Source organism: Rousettus aegyptiacus, unplaced genomic scaffold (assembly GCF_014176215.1).
Source record: "Rousettus aegyptiacus isolate mRouAeg1 unplaced genomic scaffold, mRouAeg1.p scaffold_m13_p_3, whole genome shotgun sequence".
Classification (NCBI taxonomy): domain Eukaryota; kingdom Metazoa; phylum Chordata; class Mammalia; order Chiroptera; family Pteropodidae; genus Rousettus; species Rousettus aegyptiacus.
The window spans coordinates 47,069,291-47,092,502 of record NW_023416306.1 but is presented as its reverse complement, the minus strand read 5'-3'; positions in this window follow the sequence as shown (position 1 = coordinate 47,092,502).

Sequence of the window (23,212 nt, the reverse complement as noted above, 5' to 3'; positions counted from 1 at the left end):
CTACTTCAATATTTGGGATTGGTTCTGTTTGAACTCTCACCATTTTGTCACAATGTCACAATGTTTCACAGGAAAACTAGGATTTCTTTAACACTGGACATCAACAAATGTGCACAACACTTGTCAACCAACTGCTTTCAAATGGAAATTAGCTAGAGTGAGTTAGTGAGTGGTGTGAAGTTCTGTACGTGTATTTGTAAAGGTAGAGAGGGATGGATTGTTAAAAACAGACCGACAGGGCAACATTAAAGGCCAAAGAAGTTGATGCATCCAAATCAACAGACTCACTGATGATTTAATAGACATAACCAATTGACCTGTCAGTGGGCATTCCCATGATTTTCTTTATGGAGTAATGTCCACAGGATGAGAGATGAATTGGAAGAAGGTTTTTTTGTTTTAATATTTTTTGAATTTAAGAAATTAGTACTAACACACTATTTGCTTTATAAAATAATTGTCCTGTAAAGGAGAACAATGCGCCTATCCTACCTATATCTGTATATGTATGTAACTTTTTCATATACATTTTTTCATAAGTTGCTTTATCATCAGGTTAAATGAGCCACTTATATAATACTAGAGATAAGATGGATGTACATCAGATATACCCACTCTGTGTCCTAAACATCCAACCCTCAGCCATCTAGTTAAACTCCAATACAGTTTGGCTAGTTACTTCTGTTTGGGCATCCATATCATTTTTCTTTACAAGGAACAAATAGATGTGGCCTCTATCCCACTTCACCTCCAGGAAGGCTTCTCTCAGACCATAGCATCTCAAAGTAAAGGAATATCTCCACAGGAACCAGAGATTGCTCTTACCAGTGTATTTCTGCATGGCTTCTGCCTCAATCTGTATTCTTAAATTCCATGTTATCTAATTTTGCTTGGAATGTTGCCTGAACTATTTGGTCAGTTCTCATGTTAGTGGAGAACCAAGGAAAGGAGTCTGTATAAACTTCTCCATCTCTTGCTTCTAGAAACACTAGTTTTCCGCAATAACCTGGCAGGAGAGGGAAATGCTGAGTTTTTACTTGATTTATCTTAAGCAATATTATTTTCCACCTCTTAGCACTTCAATCTACTGAGCCTCATTTTTCTTTTCTGAAAATGAGATAATTCTTCTATTCAGCAACTATTTCTTAAGTACTTATCATATACCAGGTGCTGCTGTAGGGGGCTGGAGATGCAAGGGTGAATACGAGGGATTCCCTGACCTTATGGAGCTTATGTTGTAGTGGTGCAGACAGACAATAAATACAGAGTTAAAGAATATAATATCAGACTGTGATAATGTTAAAAAGGAAATTACAGCAATGTAAAGGGGGCAGAGAGTGATGAAGACAGGGTTTGAAATTTTAGATCGGGGGCCAGGAATGGCCTCTTTGAGTGGGCGACACTACAGCAGAGACCTGAAGGAGTGAAGGAGAGGGAATATGAACACTTGGGAGAAGTGTGGTCCAGGCAGAAGGAGAAGCAGGTGCAAAGACCAGCGGAGAAGCATGCTTGATGAGACTGAGGGCTGCAGGGAGGAGTGGGGCCACATTGTTTGGGGCCTAATGTCCACAGGAAGAACTTGGGTTTTTGTTCTCTATGTGGTTGAGAGGTCACTCAAGAGTTTTGTGCAAGGGAACGTTATGATCTTATTTATATTTGGAAATGATTTATCTGGCTGCTCTGAGATGACTGCAAGGAATTGGGAGTACATATAAAAGAAATAGGATGATACTGCAGGAAAACAAAGATGAGGGCACAAGTTGTGCAGATGGCGAAAATGTTGGGATAGGTTTTGAAGACAGCAGATTCAGGGCTTGCTGAGTGATGAGATATGAAGTACAAGATGGAGAAAAGTCAAAATAATGGGTATAGATTGGATAGTTGAATCAACATTCACTATTGGATATGTTAGACTTGATATGTCTAGTGCACAGTCAAATAGAAAAACTTCATAGGCTGCTAGATGGAGAAGCTTGGGGTCCAGAGGCAATGTCGGGACTGGCAATATATGTTTATGAGTTGTCCGTATGTAGATGGTATTTAAAGTCAAGGAACTGGATAGAACAGCAAACAAGTGAGTAGGAAAAAAGAGGGCCAAGGATTGAAACTGAGAGCTCTTTGATATTTGGAACTTTGGATCATGAGAGGTGTCCAGCAAAGTAAACGGAGACGGTGTGGCCATTAAATCGTGAAAGAAAAGGGGAAAATCGGAAGGATGATAGAATAGTTTTAAACTTTCTTTTTAGAGCAGAATAAATCTTTCAAAAATTATTTCTGAATATTTCTAAATTTATCTTTCAAAGAAGCCAATAAGGAAAACACATGAAACCCTGCTGTTTCAGAAAGGAGTGTGGAGGGTGCTGGAATTCTACCTACTGCCTGAGGACCCTTTCTGAACCCAGAGCTTTGTGACGGTCAATGGCCCTCTCACTGGGATAGTTGGATGTTTCTAACTAAAACTTCATGTCCACCCATTCCCCAAAAGTATGCTGACCTCACTCGCAGACCCAGATAGGGAGTAATTACTTTTCAGACTCACCTCTACAAATGTTCGGAAAAACTGGGAAATGGAGGTTCACACCAAGCAATTCATTTTCCATCCTTTAGAACTAATAGTTCTCAGTGAGATTTCAATTTAAACAGCTTCACTGTGAATGCCCTAAGCTATAGCTCTTCCTTCTGTTAATTTCCCCTTTATTTTAATGGGTATCTTCTTAGAGACATTCATGCAATTTTTTAAAAATTCACTCATTTAGCAAGTATTTACTGGGAACCTACTAAGAAACAGGTACAGAGCTGGGCACTGGGGCACAGTAGGAAACAAGACAAACAAATGTCTTGAACACATAAAACTTAACGTTCTGCAGTATTAGGCATGTAAGGGGAAAAAAGGCAGCTGCAATCACAGAGTTTCCTATTAAAATCAGTATAAATATGGTAATAAAGGTAATATGATAGGGAGTGCCTAGGCAGACCATTTTAAATAGAATGATCAGGGACGCACCTTCTGAAATAGTGACATCTGAACTGCAGGACAAGCCTGAGGCAGCCCTACAATGACCTGGAGAAGGGTCTAGGCAGAAGGAACAGTGCAAAAGCTCAGAGAGGAAAGCGGCCTGATGTGTCCAAGAACAGTAAGGAAGCCATTGTGGTTGCAGTCTATTGAAAGAAAGATACAGTTGGAAAGGCTAACAAAGGACAGATATTACAAGGACATATACAATATAGAAAGAAACTCTGATTTTATTCAAAGGAGAATGGAAGTTGAATGCTTTTAAGCAAGATGGAGACTTGATTTAGTTTATATTTTTAATACGTAACTTTTTTGTTTTCAGTTGTGTAGATTCCCAGGCAATTATAAGAAATAAAACAAATAGATCCCATCTACCCTTCACCCAGTTTCCCCCAATGGTACTACCTTATAAAATTAGAGTACACTATCCCCATCAGGATATTGACATTGATGCAAATCACCAATCTTATTCGGATTTCCCAGATTTTTTGTACTTGTGCGTCTGTTTATTTGTAAGCAATTTTTAATAGACTGAATTTTTAGAGCAGTTTTAGGCTTAAAAAATTGAGCAGAAAGTATAGAAAGTTCCCCTATGCTCCCTACCCCCACACATGCACAGCCACCCCCACTATGAACATCACTGCACAAGAGTGGCACATTTGTTACAATGCATGAACCTACTGACACATCACTACCACCTAAAAACCAGAGTTTACATTAGAATTCATTCTTGGTGTTTTATACTCTATAGGTTATGTGTTCCACCTATCTATCCTCATTCTCAAACCCCTGGCAACCAACCAGTGATGTTTTTACTATTTCCACAGTTTTGCCTTTTCTAGAATACCATATAGTTAAAATCATTCTGTACGTAGCCTTTTCAAACTGGCTTCTATCACTTAGTAATACACATCTAAGCTTCCTCAATGTCTTTTTATGGATTGATAGCGTGTTTCTTTTTAGAACCGAATAATAATTCATTTTCTGGATGTACCACCATTTGTTTATTCATTCACCTACTGAAGGACATCTTGGTTGCCTCCAAGTTTTGGCAATTGTGAAAAAGCTGCGATCTACATTCATTGCAGGTTTTTGTGTAGACATAATTTAAACTCCTTTGAGTAATAATAAGGACTATATCATAAGAGGAATTGTAGTTTTGGAAGAAACTGCCAAATTGTCTTCCAAAGTGGTCATATCATTTGCATTCCCACCAGCAGTTAATGAGAGTTCCTGTTGCTCCACAGCATTTGGTGGTGTCAGTGTTCTGGATTTGAGCCATTCTAATAGACCTGTAGTCGTATCTCATTGTTGTTTTAATTTATTTGCATTTCCCTGATGACATAAGATGTGGAGCAGCTTTTAATATGCTTACTACCATCTGCATATCTTTTTTGGTGAAGTGTCTGTTAAGGTCTTTGGTCATTTTTTAACCACGTTGTTTATTTCCTTATTGTTGAGCATTAAGAGTTCTTTGTATATTTTAAATAAAGTTCTTTATCAGTTGTGTCTTTTGTAAATATTTTTCCTCAGTCTGTGGCTAGTATTCAATTCTCTTGACATTATCTTTTGAAGAAGTTTTTAATTTTACTAAATTCCAGCTTATCAATTATTTCTTTCATGAATTGTGCCTTTGATGTTGTATCTAAGAAGTCATCACCATACCTAAGGTCATCTAGACGTTCTCCTAGGTTATATTCTAGAAATTTTATAACTTTGTATTTTTACATTCAGATCTGTGATCAATTATGAGTTAATTTTGGGGAAGGATGTAAAATCTAAATGTAGATTCTGTTTTTGTTTGCATGTGGATGTCTAGTTGTTCCAGCATCATTTGTTGAAAAGAATATCTTTGCTTCATTATATTGTCTTTGTTCTTTTGTCAAAGATCAGTTGATTATATTTATACGGGTCTATTTCCAGACTCTCTAGTTTGTCTACTGATCTTTAATTTTATTTAATTTAATATTATATTTGCCAATACCACATTGTCCTGATTACTATAGCTTTAGAGTAAATCTTAAAGTTGGGTAGTATCAGTCTTCCAAATTCATTATTCTTCTTCAATATTGTGTTGGTTACTCTGGGTATTTTGCCTTTCCATGTAAACTTTAGAATGTTTGTCAATATTCACCAAATAACTTGCTGAAATTTTATTGGAAGAGAGATTAGTAGAAATGTTATTGAGGTTATTACACCAGTTTGAGATGATTAAGTGTTGCCATCGGTACACATCACCAAGGAAGCACATGCTCTTCTCTCCGGGTCAAATATTATTTCTCACATTTTTTACTTGAACTGTTTCTTATCTTCTATTTCGTCACTTTCATCTAGAAGCCCGTGATCCTTAATATTGGATTTCTGTGTTGTTCCAATATTTGCCCACATAACCCTTATCTCCCCTCATTACAGAACTAACCACATGCATTTATAATTGTTTACATGCCTGCTCCTCCCATTACACTGTAAACTCCTTAAGAGCAGAAACCATATGTTACTCCTTTCTGTACCCTCAATCCCTCATAGAGTTTCTGAGACAGTAGACCTTCAAAAAATATTTACTAACTGAATAAATAAATTTTATGAGATACATTTGAGATCTTAAAAGGGCAAACTGCCTTCTCAAAAAAGTTTATTCCCATAGACGTTATCGAAGTGTTTTAATACCAGTATATGACAAATTACAATTTAAATATTAATAATAATTTAAAAATGCATTTTTGATTTAAGTTTGCTGTTAGTAGATTCCACTAGTAATGGGTTATAAACAATAAAAGAAACATTAATTGGTATGTTTATCATACATTAGAGCACTTTGTGTGTTCTTTTAAGATTTTTTAATGCTGTGTTTTGGTTACTTCTGAACAGAAGAGAGACAGAATATTGCAGCAGAGAAACTATTCCAGTGTACCAAGCCATTATAATTAAAGAATTTATAGTGTTCAGGAAAATCGATTAAATATAGAGTCAAGTGAAACAAATTTTCTTTTAAAAGAAGACCAGGGATGTCTTAATATTCTTACTTTACTATTATATAATTATGTACTTACCAAAATAGTGATATAATAATTAAAAGGTGTCTTTGACCTTTGATGAAATTGACAGGGACAGAGAGCGAAAGAGCAGGAATGGCAGGAGCCATGAAGACATGCTCGATTGCTCCTTGGGCCTGGAGCATACTCAGAGAGAGAAGGAGGATGTTGTAAAATGCTAGATCCAAGTAATTTCAACTCAGAGGGCACTATGGATTAATCACTTTGGCATTCAAAATAAGTTCTGGTTTTGATTTCCCTGAAGTTTCAAAGGTAACAAACCAAAACCCACTATATTTATGTTCCAAGGAAATATAACCAAACCCACAAAACTCGCATAATACCAAAACCTGACTCAGACAGCTGCTGCTGCGGCTGCTGAAACCTTTATGTGTCTATTGTAATCCAGAGGAAACTTTTTTGGATAAGTGTGGATGAGAGCTTTCTGCACAGGATTCAATCCTTGAAGTGCTGACACACAGGATGACAGTATGATATGGGAATCAGTATTCCAGGCTATGTTATTTTGAAAAGTAATGTATGACTGTTTCCCAAGAAAAGCAAACCGAGGAATTAGCCTGCCTCGGTATTTTCATCAAATGCATATTCGTAGTAAGATTCTTTAAAGATAGGGCAGTGGGATTTCCCCATATTATAGTGACCTGCTGCCTTATAAATAATAAGGCTCCCGTTTTTGTTAGATGATATTTTAGGGGATGACGACTTACTCTGTAAAAATATAGTAAGAAGGAACATTAGCCGTGAGATTTAAACAATGACGTTCTTGAATTTTCCAAGGAATAATTTTCACAAGAACCACAAGATGGCATTGTCTACTATGGGACAGTATTCTGACACTAGGCAAAAATTGACAACAGAATGGAGACAGAGTTGTTCCACATTCCTCATTTCATTTGGAAGATTCCCTACCTCTCTTCTACATCAGCTATATTCACTGTGTGTTATGTGGCTGCGGTGAGTGTTGGGTTCTAAAGGAGGAGAAATGGTTAGAAATGAACTTTGCTCAGCCTCAAGAAGGGCACTGAAGGGCTATAATGAAATAAAGAGCAGAGGAAGTTTCGGTAAGAACATAGGTGCTCCTGCCTGCCAGAGGTAAAGGCTCAGCTTGTGTTTCCACATCAATGCAGAGGCCATGGAGATGTGATGTTGCTGTAGTTCAAGGAATTCAGACATTCGTTTAGATTAATCACACCCAAAAGATGTTATTCTGTCCCTTCGGTAATCCATTCATATCTACCTACACTGGCAACTCCATCGCTAAATTTCTATGATACTGTGTGTAGAATGGAATGCAATCTCTCATTTCCAGTCTCTCAACATGATGCCACAATGTAAAGCAAAAGGAACAAATTCATAGCAAGTGCCTACACTGAACCCTGTACTTCACAAAATTTGCTCATTTTAAGCCTCACAACAACTCCATAGGTAGTTATTACAGATGAGGGAATTGAGGCTCAGAAAGGTTAAGAAACTAGTCTACTCTTATAAAGTGGTGCCCTATGATTTAATCTCAGATTGATCTAATCTTAATACCCATGTGCTTTCCACCTTACTGTACTGTTTTCAAACAGAAAGACTCTTTGCAACTAAGAGAGCCTGAAACAATGTCAAAGTTTTCTCTTTAGCCTCAGTACCTATCTGTACCAAGGGGATTGGTCACAGGTTATAAGTGCCCATAGGGCAGAAACTATGCTTACCCCATGCTGCTGTTCTTCAATGTTCTGGTTGAGATGTCTGGTCAATACAATACATAAGGCAATTGAATAGTTTTACTTTGTCCCTGATCTTCCCTAAGAGACTGACCTCTAGAAACTGCAATATCTGGGCTTCATTGTCCTTTGACCAATGTGGTAGTACTACAGAAGATCCCATGGAAGAAGAAGAGAAAGGCTGGGGAATTTACAACTCATACTCTTTCCAGGTTTATCGTAATTCTGCTAGTTACTGCATCCTCCTATGATTTTGGCCTCTGTTGGGGGCTCACTTTCTTACCTGTAGCTCTCACCTGGGTTCTAGGAACACCTTTGCCCTGTTGCTAGTGCCCAGGTGCCTCAACACCTCTTGTTGGTTCCCTTAATCATACCCATACCTCTATAAATTATTTTTTCATTAAAAAAACTATCTATAATTCCCTCGCAAAGATGCCATCTTGTTTTTTTGTTGGACCTTGAGTTATAAATACAAGAGAGAAAGAAGAGCTTCCACTAGCGCGAGCATAATCTTGCATAGCCTTACAAACCACCAGAGCCAAGTGGGAGTGCATCTGACATCTAGTAGATGCAGTAACCTTAGGCAGAGTCATCTTGCTCTTCTGAATTCCTGTGAAAGATAGATGTTATAATGTCTGCTCTGCCTATGCTTAGGGCAGATAAGATACAATTCAATTCAGCAAGTCTTTTCTTGAGTTCCTATTATGTGCTAGCGCTACATTAGAATAGAAGCCACAGAGGTAAAAAGCAATCCCTTCCCTTAAGGAGTTCGAAGTATAGAAGGAAAGTCAGAGAAATGAGTCAACCATTCCAGTGTAGATATGCTGAGGAGCCAGAAAGAAAGTGTCCTTCATTTAGTTTGGGAGAAGATGGTACTATTCAGGACAGCTTTGCTATGGTAACCGCTCAACCCAGAAACCTGAAGGTCTTAATAAAAGAGTTTACTTTCCTCTCTTGTAAAGGCTAATGAATGTTAGCCTTCTAGGAGCTACACAATTTGTAACATGTGGCCTCCAAGGTTCTATGTCAGAGAAAGAGAGGGATGGAAACAATGCCCTAAGGCTGTTGGCGCATGAGTAACAAAGCCATTTCTGGTCACAGAAGCCAGAACTAACTTCTGCCATGAGGGTTAATGGGGATTTTTTTTTAATAAGAGGTGACAACTGAGCTTGGTCTTAAGGAATAAGATGAAATTGTAGATGGTAAAGAGAGCTGATGATAAAGATAGGGAAGTGCATTGCAGATAAAGAAAAGAACGCATTTAAAGGTAAGATAGCAAGGAAAAGTGTGGAGTCCTCAGATAAGTGCAAATATTTTGGCATGGGTGGAACCCCGGAGGCCATGGGAGAGGGATGAAAGGTGAGGCAGGACAGGAAGACAGTGGTCAGGTGATAAAAGGCTTCATTTGCTATGATTAGGAATTTGGAGATCATCCTCGAGGTTTTGAGAAGATATTATAGGACTTCAAATGTGGGGAAAGTAAAATGAGAAACATGAAATTTTAAAACAATCGTCCTCCTGACAGTGAGGAGAACAAATTTCAGAAGGGAGTGAACTGGAAAGTAAAGGGATCTGGTATTAATCCAGACACAAATGGGAAGAGCCAGAAGAAAGTAAGCAGTGGTGGGGTGAAGAGAGTGTGGGGGACTTGGTGTTACTCCGAGTTAGACTTCAAAAGACTACAACCTTGAGAGGGAGCTTGAGGGGTTTGGAATGAACTTCTGGCCTCCTGACTAGGGTTCGTGAATGGAACGTGTTACATTCCCTGAGCCAGGAAGCCTAAATTGAAGAGCAGAAGATAAAGGGGACAGATAGATAATCCCTTTGAGACATGGTAAGGTTTAGGTTTCTGCAAGATGCACAAGACTTTGGCTATAGGTACAGATCATAGGTAGGTGGTCATTGAAGCCTTAAGAATAGGCAAGAGTGTCTAGGAAGAATGGTTAGGAAAGCTTGAGATGCACCTCCATGAGACATGACAGGGAGGGAGCATGAGTAAATAATGAGCTCGAGTAAATAATGAGCTCCAGGGGAGACTGTGATTAATGGTGATCCATGAGTAAAAAGGCAACGTTCAGAAGGGAAACTTGGGTCACTATGAGGGAGAGCATGAGGTGAAGGAAAAGGAAATATTATCGAATGATGAGTCTGTGAGTGGAAGAAAAAGGGAAAAATAATGAACTTCATATTGCAAAAGAGGACATCATAAGTCAGAGAGACCAGGTAAATAGGCAGCATATCTGAAAATTTCTAAGTCAGCAAATTAGAGAAGGGCTGAGTGTGCAACTTTGAACACATTTTGGTTAATATACCTAAAAACAGATTAGTTTGTCAGTGTCCCCCTTCCTAATGCCTGCCATGTGGACTGGGATTCAGACATTTTTCTAATCTATGGTGCACGATGTGGAATGAATTTAGATACTTCTAATTTGATAAATTTGAGAATCATCCAGGCAGCAAATCTACATATCTCTAAGGAATATTTTTTAATTTAGGACAAGATATACTAAGAACAGCCCTACTGCCTTATGTTTGCTACCTCATTTAATTCTGTGAGAAGGGTATTATTACTCCCATTTCAAATATAAGGATCAAGGGCTCAGATAGAAAATGTGGCATAACTAAACTTAAACAGCCAACAAAGGACAAAGCCAAAGCATTGGCCACAAGCCATCCTATCTCCTGCAAGTCATCAAATAAGGAATATTCCCTAGTCACTAGATCTCTAAAAATTGATAGGTGAGTAAATTTGAAAATTGCTGATTCTAAAACAGCAGTCTCCAACCTATTTAACGTGAGGGACCATTGCTCCTATGAGAATCTAATGCCTGATGACTGTCTGAGGTGGAGCTGAGGCAGTGATGCTAGCGCTAGGAAGTGGTTACAAACACACTCTCACTCTCTCACCACCTCTCACCTCCTGCTGAGCAGCTTGGTTCCTAATAGGCCACAGATCTGTACCAGTCTGCAGCCCAGGGGTTGAAGATTCCTGAAATAATCCTAATAATATTATCTACTATTTTCTCACACCTTCTTCATTTGCCATTAATGTTTGGCAGCTCTTCCTTCTATTATTAACTCCTTAAAACAACACTGAGATGTGTTATTAAGCAGATCCCCCCTCTAACCACAGAACCCTGTTGGCCTTACCCTAAGCGCAAGGGGAACAGATACCAAAAACTAGGATCCCAAGTAAGCACCACATGGGAATAATCTTTCAAGCTGTGCGAACTTGCCCTCCTCGCATTGGCAATCTTGTTTAGACATCCATAGTGACTAGAAGAACGAGGAAATTGTAGTCCAAGGACTTAGTGTTTGGGAAAATCGGTTAAACATATAGAGTCAAGTGACAACAAACTTTCTTTTAAAAGAAGTCTAGTAGTATCTCAATATGCTTAACATACTATTATATAACTAATATAATAATGATATAATAATTAAAAAGTGTCTTTGACCTTTGATAAAATTGACAGAGACAGAGAGTTAAAGAATAGGAAATGCGGCACCATGAAGGCAAGCTCAATTGCTTCTTGGGCCTAGATAGACCAAATATTGTTACTTTGTCTTTTCCTTGATAAAGAAATGTACATTTAATTATACATTTTATGAAAGTGAAATTAATTCCTAATACATTGAGAATTAAAATATTTGTCTCCTGATCATCACTGTAAAAAATTAAACCAAACATGATAGAATGTAATCATACAGTAAGAGTAAAATGAACCAGCAAAAACACATGGAAAAATGAGAGAGCACCAAAATCAGAAAACACACAAGACAAGGTATCAGTGTAAGGTAAACATCATTTGCTTAAATTTTCTTATTAAAACACAAAGATAGTGAATATAAAACGATTATATTTCTTTATAAAAAGATAAATATCCCCAAGCCAAAAATGTGTTGTATACAAAAGACATAAAACAAAATGACACCAAAAGTTATGGGGGAAATGTAGGAGAAAAGATCCATCAGGAAAATGCAAGGTAGAAAGAAAGAAAAATTGATGTTATTACTATAATAAAAAAGGCAGAATTTGAGGAAATATTATATGGGATAAATGAGGCCATTTTGAGTTATCAAAATATATAATGAAATTAAGATAGAAGTTAACATTGTATAAAGAAACAAATTTTTCATAAAGAGCAACAAAAGCTGAATAAAATACTGGGAAAAAGTGACAGAAACACAAGTGTATTGGGAAATTAAACATTGTGCCATTTGTGCATTAAGTAGAGATCGTTAGTGCTCTTGAACACCACACCTTTCTGGTTAGACGGCTTCTACCTTCTGCTCTGCCCCTGCACAGATATGATGTCAGCCCTGGCTACCACATACTCCTCTATGTGAAGTATGACAAATTTGAAGATTTACAAGGCCCAGCACATACTGTAATGAGAGAAGTGGGCCGAGTAGAGAAAGCATAACCCATCTAAATGGCACGGCCATCACCCAGCTCCTGCCAGTTTTCAGCAAAAAAGAGTACGGGCTGTGTTGCAGTTCTTTATTTTTCAAGAGGAGCTAGAACATTGGTATGTGGTTTCTCAATTTTTTAAATGTTAGCCGAATTATAAATAAAACAGAAAAAGACTCCTTTTTGTGCTGAATCTAGTCCATGCATCCTTAGTATAATTCATGACTTCTGCTCCAGGTTATATCTCTCTATTCTGGAACTATTCAGTTTATTCAGTTTTCACCTTTCAAAATACATAGAGTAGGCCCCCTTTATCAGCAAGCAATATGTTCCAGGACCTCCAGTGGACGCCTGAAACTGTGGATAGTACCAAATCCTATAAATATTGTGTTTTTCCTATACATACATACGTATAATAAAGTTTAACTTATAAATTAGGCACAGTAGGAGATTAGTAACAATAACTATTAACAAAATATAACGATGATAACGATATACTGTATTAAAACTTCTGTGATAAAAAATGTTGAAGAGGATGCAGAGAAAAAAGAACCCTCATACACTGCTGGTGGGACTGCAAATTAGTATAGCCACTATGGAAAATGGTATGGAAGTTCCTCAAAAAACTTCTACTGGGGATTTACCCCAAAGACTGAAAACCCATATCCAAATGTTCATAGCAGCATTATTCACGGTGGCCAGGACATGGAAGCTACCAAAATGTACTACAATAGATGATTGATAAAGAAGCTGTGGTACATATATACAATGGAATATTACTCAGCCATAAGAAGAGATGAAATACTACCATTTGTGACAACATGGATGGACCTCAGGATAATCATGCTAAGTGAAATAAGCCAGGCAGAAAAAGTTGAAAATCACATGATATCACTTATATGTGGGATATAAACCTAAAAGCAACAAATGAACAGGGCAAACAAACAGAAACTCATGGACATGGACTATACACTAGTGGTTACCAGAGGGTAGGGAGTGGAGGAGGAGGATGGAGGTAGATGGGGTAAAAGGGGTCAAATATGTGGTGACAGAAAGAAATCTAACTATGGGGGGTGAAGACAGTATAAATATATATATGCCGTATTGTTAAAGTATACGGCTGAAACATTGGATTTCATTAACCACAAAAAAATAAATATATTAATTAAAAAAAAAAACTTCTGTGAATGGAGTCTCTTTCTTTCAAAATATCTTATTGTATGTAATCACTTCTTATGATGATGCAAGCTTATACAATTCCTTAAGTCGAGAAGTTTCACCGTTTTTCTTAAAAGAAGCACTTTGTGTCTTCTCTATGGCATATCTGAATTGCTGACATTATTGTTCTTTTGCTTTGGGGCCATTATAAGTAAAATAAGGGTCACTTGAACACAAGCACTGTGATACTGAGACAGCCAATCTGATAGCCAAGATGGTGGCTACTAAGTGACTAACGGCGGGGAGCATCTACAGCGTGGAGATGCTGGACAATGTCCCAGGTGGGACATTGCAAGATTTCATCATGCTACTCAGAGCAGTACACAATTTTAAATTGCTTATTTCTGGTACTTTCCATTTAATATTTTCAGATAATGGTTGACAGGGGTTGGGAAGTGGGGTATGGGGTAAGATTGTACCTGAAACCCAGAAAGAAAAACCACAGATAAAGGCAGGACTGATGTACACCAAACTTCCTGGAATATAATTGCTAATTTTAAATGCTTGCTGAATAAATGATTATATGAATGAATTGAAATTGTCTCTGCTTTCAAGGATTTTTAGTCTAATGAAGAAGAAAGATAATGATGAAAAGAGAGTATAATAAATATTACAAAAGGGCCATACTCAGGATATAACAGAAGCACGGAGAAAGGTTCCTAAAATCAACCTTGCATATTTTAAATCTTCCGAGAAAATTTTTATAAAAATGTCCCTTGATAGGGGAGTAAATAAATAAAATACAGTAGAATGCTATACTGAAATGATATTGAATAAATTATATTTATAGTATAAACATGGACAGATATCAAAAAATAGTATCAGGTGAAAAAAATTTACAATCGATTCATAGTGAATAATACCGGTTATGTAAAATTTAAAGGTGTGCAATACTATATATATATATACATATATATATGTATAAAAGTATATATATATACTTTTTTTAAGAATACATACATCTGTTGTAAAAAGAATATATGTGTACTGGAATGATATATTCTAACTTCAAGACAGTGTTTATCCTTGGAGTGGGAGGGAATAGGGAGGTTGGGGTTTAGTTACCTTTGTATTATATTTCTTAAGAAAAAGATTTGAAACAAATATATAGATATATATTGATAGTCATTAAATTTGGGTGGTGGGTTCACTACCATCTGTGTATTGCTCTTTACACTTCTGAGTATTTTTTAAATTTTTCATAATTAAATAAATAATGATGATGCCCTGTAATGTACTGGGTGAGGAAAGAAATTGGCTCCCACACCAAAATGTAGAACATACTCAAGAGAAAAAAAGAAGATATTTTTATAAAATCCTAGGTCTGAGAAGAACCTTAAGAATTATATAGAACAGCTAATTTTACAAAGAAGGAAATCCTCGTGGAGAAGGGCTTTCCTCAGTCATGAAGACTAATTAATAGTGAAGCCTAGACACAGGCTCCCACTCCAGGGATCTTTTTACTGCTGCACCCATGACACTAACAGAATTTTGGAGCCAGACAGGAGCCTCGAGATCGCCTAATCCACTTCTTTTATACTATAAACACAAGAATCAAGACTTCCAGTAATAATTTCACTGAAGAATTTAAGAGTTTCCAAGTCAGCTGCATCCACTCTAAAAATATTATGTTGTTTTTTTAATTTTATTTTATTATTAGTTTCAAGTATACAGTACATTGGTTAGACATTTATATAGTTTATGAAACGATCCCACTGATCGCTTATGGTTTGTAATTTAATGAGAACTTCACTCTGAATACAAAAATTGCCAAGTCACTTAATCTGTGAATCAATGAGCAAAACAAACGCTGAGGATCACTGAGTCCTCTAATACAAGACTCGAGTCATCCTATATGTATACTCTGTTTGGCCGCTTCCTCCATCTTGTTTGTCTAGAGAAATACTGTTCATCCATTCACCTGCCACTTCCTTTGAAGTTTTCCCTGTCATGCCAATATTTACTTGGTTTCCTTTTATCTTTATCACCATATAACTTTTATAGGTGCATAAAAATAAAATGTAATATGATAAGTGCTGTAACACGCTTTTACTCTCTCCTTCAAATTGTGACTTCCTTGGGAACCTGTTCCATGGTCTGATTAATATCTAAAAAATAGTGTATGGTCAATAGATATTATTGAATGAATTAATGGCAGTGCTGATTCATTCTCAGTGATACATATGTTTCCCTGAAACAACTGGACTTATTCAATATTATTGTTGACTCTAAAATTCTTAGAATTAACTTTGGCCTATAATAAAACTTCCCATAGCCTGCATCATGAAACACACTTTGAAGAACTCTGTCCAACTCATTCAATTATGAGTTGGAAAAAGATGGGATAGTCTATCTCTGAAAGCATTAAATTCTCCGTTCTCCAGAAATGTTTAAGAGTAGACAGCAGTCTGGAAGAAGTGTCTTAGAGGAAATTTGAACACTAGATGAGGATTTAGACTAAGTATCCTTTAATAATCCTTCCAACTAGGATATCTTTTGAGACTCGGATTGTTGGTAAAGAGACCAGTTCATCAGTCCATGAATCATTCACACAAAGGGGAAAAGACATGATAGCAGCTTTGAGAAACTCAGCCTAACAGAGAAACCTACTCAATCCTTTGAGCAGTCACACAAAGAAGAGGGAGCCCATTTTTCTGGGTTGTTCAATAGGCAGCATAAAGTTAAGGGAATGTTATTCAAATACAACAGCAATGGTACAGAGAACATTCTAATCACTAAACCAGTCTAACAGTGGAATAAGTTCCCTTGTGCAGGAATGTGTACCCCTTCCTTAGAGGTATTCAACAAAGAGCAACTCTTGGGGGAAGTGTTTGGGCAAATTTTTATCTTCTCTACAAGGCCAGGTCATATTTAGCATGTCTACATATCCTGGTTTTCCTATGAAAGTTTTAGTTTACATTTGTTGTTCTAGCATAATTAGTAGTTCTGCCCCATTTCACTTTCAAAAATGTTCCAGTTTGGAAGATAAATCATATGGTCAGCCTACTTACATTGGATGACTCTAAGATCCCTTTCAACTTTAATAATCTTGTTCAATGTTTTGCCTAGGAATAAGAACTTTATAAAAGAAAGGGCATATTTGCTGGCTTAGAGAGAGAGTTTAGACTGAAGGAGATACTACCTAAGGTCCCACTGGATTATCTTTTCTATTCCATGACTAACTATTGCTATCTGTGAAAAAGCCTCAAACGCTTATATTTATCTCTGTTCTCCCTATTAAGCCATGAATTTTCCCCAACCCTGTGAAGAGCAGCACTTTGATAGGTACCTCTGAGACAGGTTTGCATAGATTGAGGAAAAATACTTAAGAGTTTGTTGTAGGAGATTTTCTCTTAATACATATCTTACATAATAAAAATTCATATGGCTATAGTAATAAAATTAAAAAACACATGTGTTACTATTACATATTGATTTATAACAATTCGTGCAAAGTTTCTTGGTCTTAACACAGAACAGGAGTAATTGTATAAAGTGAGAATATTCTATGCTAAATCTCATACCGCAACAAAAGATTAAAGTGCTTAGTCTGGTGCTATGTACTCTTTGCCTTTTTAATAAATATGTAAATAATAATGAAGTCTTCAAATAAGAAAATGTGGGTGCTTGAAATTTATATTTTCCTGTCTTTAGTATTTTTGAATATCAGAGCTGAAGAAGGGTCACAGACTTCAACACATATTCCAAGTTTTGTCATAGCTCTCTCCAGAGTGCCTTAGAGTAAAATCGAAAATGTCTATAGTGAAAATGAAAACTATGCTTGTGGCTGCAGCTCAACACATTCTTTGGAGAAACCCTAGTGAATTATGAAGTAAAGGAGTCAGAAATTAGGCCAACTTGCCTTTGCATGGATGCGCTTGGCATCAGTGGGTACCATCTGACATAATACGTCTCTTGTCCCACAGAGTTCAGAATTTCAAGTTAAAAGTCGTAAAGCCCTAAAACTGTTGAAATGCCTGGCATTTGTAACCCCACACTGGGAGTATGGTCTGAGGAGCTATGCCATCTCTCATCACCTGGGTACTCATTAGAAATGCATAAACTCAAGCCCTACCCTAGACCTACTAAATCAGCACCTACATTTTGGTAAAACACTAGTTAAATTCACATGTACTTTTTAAAGTAGGAGAACCTAAAAATTCTCAAAATTAAAAAAAAAAAAACCATAACTATATGGGGTGATAGATGTGAACTTTGTGATAATCATTTCACAATATACATCTATTAAATCATTATATTGTACACCTTACACTTACGCAATGTTACATGTCAATAATATCTCAAAAGCGGCAGAGGGCGGGGGGTAATAGTGTGAGAAATACAAACCTAGGACACTTGCTTACCCAAATCATATATGCCTGGATTCAGATAGGACTGTTTCAATCACTGCAATAGTTAAGTTTTAGGATTAAACCAAACATCATAACTGACACAGAGAAGGGGACTCATATATGTTAATTCCTTGCTTGGACTATACAAAATCTGTCCCAGTCCTAGTCAGCCCCGGAATGGGCTCCTCCACTTACCTCCTGCAAGTGCTTTCGCTTGAATGGGTACCCTCCATTCTCAGAAAATACCCACAGACCTTGACCCAGAAAGACCCACTTGGTCCATGACCCATGATCATCTTCCCACCCTCCTCCCTCCTTCTGAAGATTTGTAAAAGCTTTCTCCTAGGAGAAAAAAAAATCAGAAAAGCAGAACCTGGTTCTATGTTTTTCACACAGCCTGTTCGAGGCTTTCAAAGAGCATGAAATGCAATTAACACCAATGTGAAATCTGCAGTTGTTCCTTACGAGGTTATTCAGTGCTATTGTTACCTAACCTATAAGCAGCTGTTGCCAACTAATGTAAATTGTCACTGGAATCTGGAATTATTATATACAAGTGAAATAAATCTGCCTTTCAGATTGGCACGGTACAGAATCCTTTCCTCCCCTGCTCTCAATCCTCGTCAGAGTCCAGCCATGCAAAGCTATAGTCACACGTCTCATTTTCTTTATGCAATTTCTCTTTTTTTACTTTTCCCCCCTGAGGTTCTGCTCTATTAAACATTTTTATTCCTGCAACCCAGGATTTTTGGCTATGGAAGACATAGTAAAGAGGTTAATCTGAGCTGAAATAGATCAGATCTGTTACACTCATTCAGATTCATCTGACTCCTTTGCTGGTTCACCAGCTTGAAATCTTTGGCACTGGTTCAGGCCATGTCTCTGGTAGAGAAGGTTTTTTGTTTGTTTTTTTTTTTAAAGAAAAAGATTTTATTTTAAAGGTTGCTCTGTTTTCATTACCGATGATATGGTTGAATCTCAAACTGCCACAAAGTAAAATGCTTATACTAAATTTGATAGATATTTTCCCCCCTGGGGCCATAAAAATGGAAACAAAAGCAATTTAAGGAGCTCTTTTCAAACTTCTGGGACACACACTGGAAAATATATTAGGCTGGTTGGACTTATTCTTATTCTTGGGTGCTGGAGACCCGAAGGCAGCAGCTGTTTTTTGCAGATGCTGATATTATTCCTACCCTGATAAATACAGATGTATTGTGTGCTGCACAGAGAGAGGCATGGGTATTCCTCCCGGACTCCCTGGCTCCTCAGCAATGCCACGATGTTGGAGTTGGCAGACAGAAGAAGGGCTCGGTGACCAGACAGAGTAAGAGGTGGTAGAAATTCTGTTGTGAAGGCAAAAAGGGACCCAAGCTGGAAAGTCCCTTGCTCCTGGCAGGAGAGTCAGTCATATTTCCAGTGTTCCCATGTTTGCCCAGGATTTCGGAGGTCATTTTGAGACTTCTTGATTATCATAAACAACTGATTTGAAGATTGGTGGGTAGTAAATACATAAGGGTAATGAGTCTAATAGATTATAAGGAAGTTTTTCTGGTAAAATGATATAATCTTTGCCACTGATGAGTTTGGCTTTGAAATTCAAGCAGGCATAATGCTGGATAATTTAAATTTGAATTGTTAGATTACAACTTGATTGGCATTTGCCCTTAAGAGGCAAGGCTTTAGTTACCTTACAGAAGCCTGTAAGAGACCACTCTACACAGGGCAGCCTGGGGCAGCTCAGCACCAAATTCATGCATCTCAGTGGGTAACATAGTCTCATCGCCAAAGAATTTCTCTCCCACAAAAACACAACCAGAGACGAGCAACTCAACATCTTTGCAGCCCTTTATCCTAAGAACTGTAGGGCAGATCTTTCTAAAGTAATAAAGGACTGATTCCCATGATTCCTTCAACGTTTTGTGTCTTTGGGGTAAAGGGTGTCTGCAATACCTTTATGCTTGGGGAATTATTTTTCATTAACCAATAACGTTGTCATGCCGTGGGTTGTAAAACCTGAATCTCAGGGTTGAACACAGAACAAAATCACTAAGAAATAGTGATTGAAATAGACATAGGAAGCATTGATACCTCAATTTGCCAGTGGGTTTTCCTTATTTCCCTGAGGTCCAGAGATCTAAGACTGCTGGTCACAAAGGTCCTACCAAATAAATGTTCCACACTTGTGGCTTTGCTATGTCCAAAAGTCCTTGCTGTTTCCTGAAAAAAAAAAGCATGCCCAATTTTACTTACACATACAATTGTTTTGAATCCACTTGTCTGCCTAACTTCAAAGAAAGCCTTTGTTTACAAATTAGTCTCAAGTGTTTTTTCACTTGCCCTGTTAAGTCACTCTGGCTGTGGCGACACTGACAGAGGTGGGGTCATGGTGTCCTCCGTGCATCTTTCATCTCCACACAGCGCTCCATGGAAGGGACACTCAAGCTTCTCATTTTAGCGTCTGGGAGACACAATTGCTAGGGGAGATGACTGATGGATTACCATGCTGGCTCTGAGGGAACGGCACATGCATCAATGTCTCATGAAGTTTTCGTGTTTTGGTTTTTGGGTTTTTTTTTTTTTTTGAAAAGATGAAATCAACTGAAAGAGCTGTTTGTGTGGTTTTATTTTTTAAATGATCTCAAGGTAAAATAAAAAAGATAAAGTATTTCAAATACCGCTATGACTACTCTGAAGTGTATGGGGTAACTTGGATTCACAACCCATTTGGTTGTGACTAAAAACGTTAAGCACCATAGATCTGCTTCTCTGCCACTTTATTTATTTTTTTATTCTAAAGATAATTCTCTTTGTGATTTCTATAAGTGCACAGAACTGAATTATCAAAGCCTTGTGTGAGCATTCTTGGCCCTAAATTTACAAATGGGTATTTCCGAAGGTTCATTTATAGGTTTATTTTTTTTTAGAAGTTAGAATGCATTTCACAAAGTAATAAGATTAGAAATTATGCTTAGGGTTCCTCAAAATCTCCTTAACTCATAATGTATTTATACTATTCTGTCCTTTCAACAAAACATAGCTAATAACAAAAATATAAAATAACTTTTTCACTTTGAATATTTTTTTTATGAAAGCAAATTTTTTAATTAGAAGAAAATGTAGAAGCCAGTGGAAACTTTAATAAATAATTGGACACTTTCTAAGACTTCAGGATACAATTGCAATTGGCCAATTTCAAAACTTGTGGTGTTATTTGCTTAATCAAATGTGTTAACTAAGTCATGCTTATCAGATCACATCGAGCTTTTCTTTTTCCTCATTAAATCTTAATTACATCTAAAAAAAGAAGGAAAGAAAAAAGTGAGGGGGGAAAAAAGGCCGAAAAATATTTTTTTCTCTTATGCCTTAGGTGAAGGTTGGATAAGACATGTTACAAAAACGCAGTTACATAAAAAAGTGTTTATTCATATGAAAAAGAGACTGACCTGAAGTATGAAATTAATGGATCTGTGGTCATTAAAATTGTTGAAAAGCATAGAGTGTAGCCTATGCATACGCTCCTTAAAAGAAAGAACAGCATGGTAAAGCAGTGGTTCTAAAGCAGCTCTGCTTTACTTCATTACCTGAGAGCTTGTTAGAAATGAAAATTATTGGGCCCAATCCTCGACCTACTGAATCAGAAGCTCTGGAAAGGGTCTGTGTTTTAAGCAATCTGTGTTTTAACAAGTTATCGGGAAGCTCCTGCAGGCTGCGTAGAATTTGAGAAGCCCTGTGATCGTGAAACTCTGGGTTGGAGAGTTTCCTTACAATGACCACCAGGTGGCTCTGTTGGTGAGAACAGACTGGCTAGTGAAGAAAGTTTGGTGATCAGAGCACAGAATTAATGCTATTCTTAAGTAGCTATGTAGAGGAGGATGATTTATCTGCTGACTTACAGAAAATCTTTTTTAAGTCATCGGGAAGAAACTATAAATAAATCCACTATCCTAACTGAGCAACTTAAATTATGGGATATTTCTAGGTTTGGTTTTCATGTCTAGGGTTTGTTTGCAAAAATGAAAAACTTTTATTAATATGTAGAAAACATAAAATGTCTGTTTACTGTACTGTAATGTCAAATATTATTAGTATTACCTAAAAACATTATTATTTTTTTACTTAGACATTTAAATTATATCAGAGCCATACCATGATACAGTTAGCACGATTAGAAATTAACTCAATGCAAACTTGGATTCTACTGCACTTTTTGTCCATCCTTGCTCTAAATTCACTCTTTACTCCTTGAGTCTACTTTTGACTTGTCTCTCTGTCTCATCCCTTCCAGTCTTTCTTGTTTTGACCCTATCTTACACCAATCTCTGGCATTTCTCATTCCTTGCTTTTATAATAGCAACTCCCCTTTCAGCCCCTGGCACCCTACTTAATGGTTAGGTACTCAAGATTTACAAAGGCCTCCATCTGTTCTATTGGACAGGGTAGGAGAGAGGGGAGAAAGTTAGAGTTGAGGCCCTCCACTGTCGCAGCCCTTGGACTTGGTGAATTTTTATGTCTATAATCTCAAGATACTATTATGGTTCCAATATTTCTAATAAAATTCTGTAAACTCTTCAAAGGAAGAACACGATAAAGCTTAATATAGATATTTTGAATTTCCTTTTTGTTGTCCTTTTTTATAAAGGACATGGTGTGATTACAAGATAGCATTTTCCTCTATATTATTTTGTTTTCTCTAAATAATTTTAGGTGAGTAGAGCAGTATTAGTCCCTTTTTGCAGATTAGGAAACAAACAACCTCTTTGTCCAGGGTTACATGACTAATTAGTCCTAGAATTAGAAGGAATTGCTTCATACATAGTTGGTCTCACAGTAAGAGCTGAGGACCTAGAGGGCACTTCAAACAGTCCTCTTGGCTTTTGAGAACTCTCTTTTCTTTCTTATTCATTATTAATAGAAGCTCTCATCTTTGTCAGGGAAAACAGCCTTTACCTGGGATGTCTGTGCCAACAGAAAAAGCAATCTCCTATTCCTAAAGAAATAAATTGTTTGGGGTTTTGTTTGTTTGTTTGCATTTGGTGCCACTAACTTAGCCGACAGCCAACAAGCCAAGAAGTTGGGGGAATTCATCAATAGCGGATTTGGAATTGAGACCTCTGAAGTTTTCCACTCTTCCCCGCCTCCCCCCCCCCCCAGTTTGAAGGCTGAGCATAAAGTTTTTACTATAGTGGAAAAAAATCATAAGATATAAGTTTTAAATTAACAGTGAATTTTATACTACCTTTGTCTGGCTTATCAGATGAGGGAAAAATAAGACATATTATTTCTCTTAGAAGGAAAGATGCTGTTTCATTTCTTAGTTCTCGAAGAGACATAAATTTTCTCATCAGTACTGGACATACCTGATACATTTAAGCTACCATCTTTATTCCAGTCCATGCTGAGGATGGAAGCAAGTGGCAAGGCTGGTCAAAAATTGGTCCCTTGAGAGTGAGAGA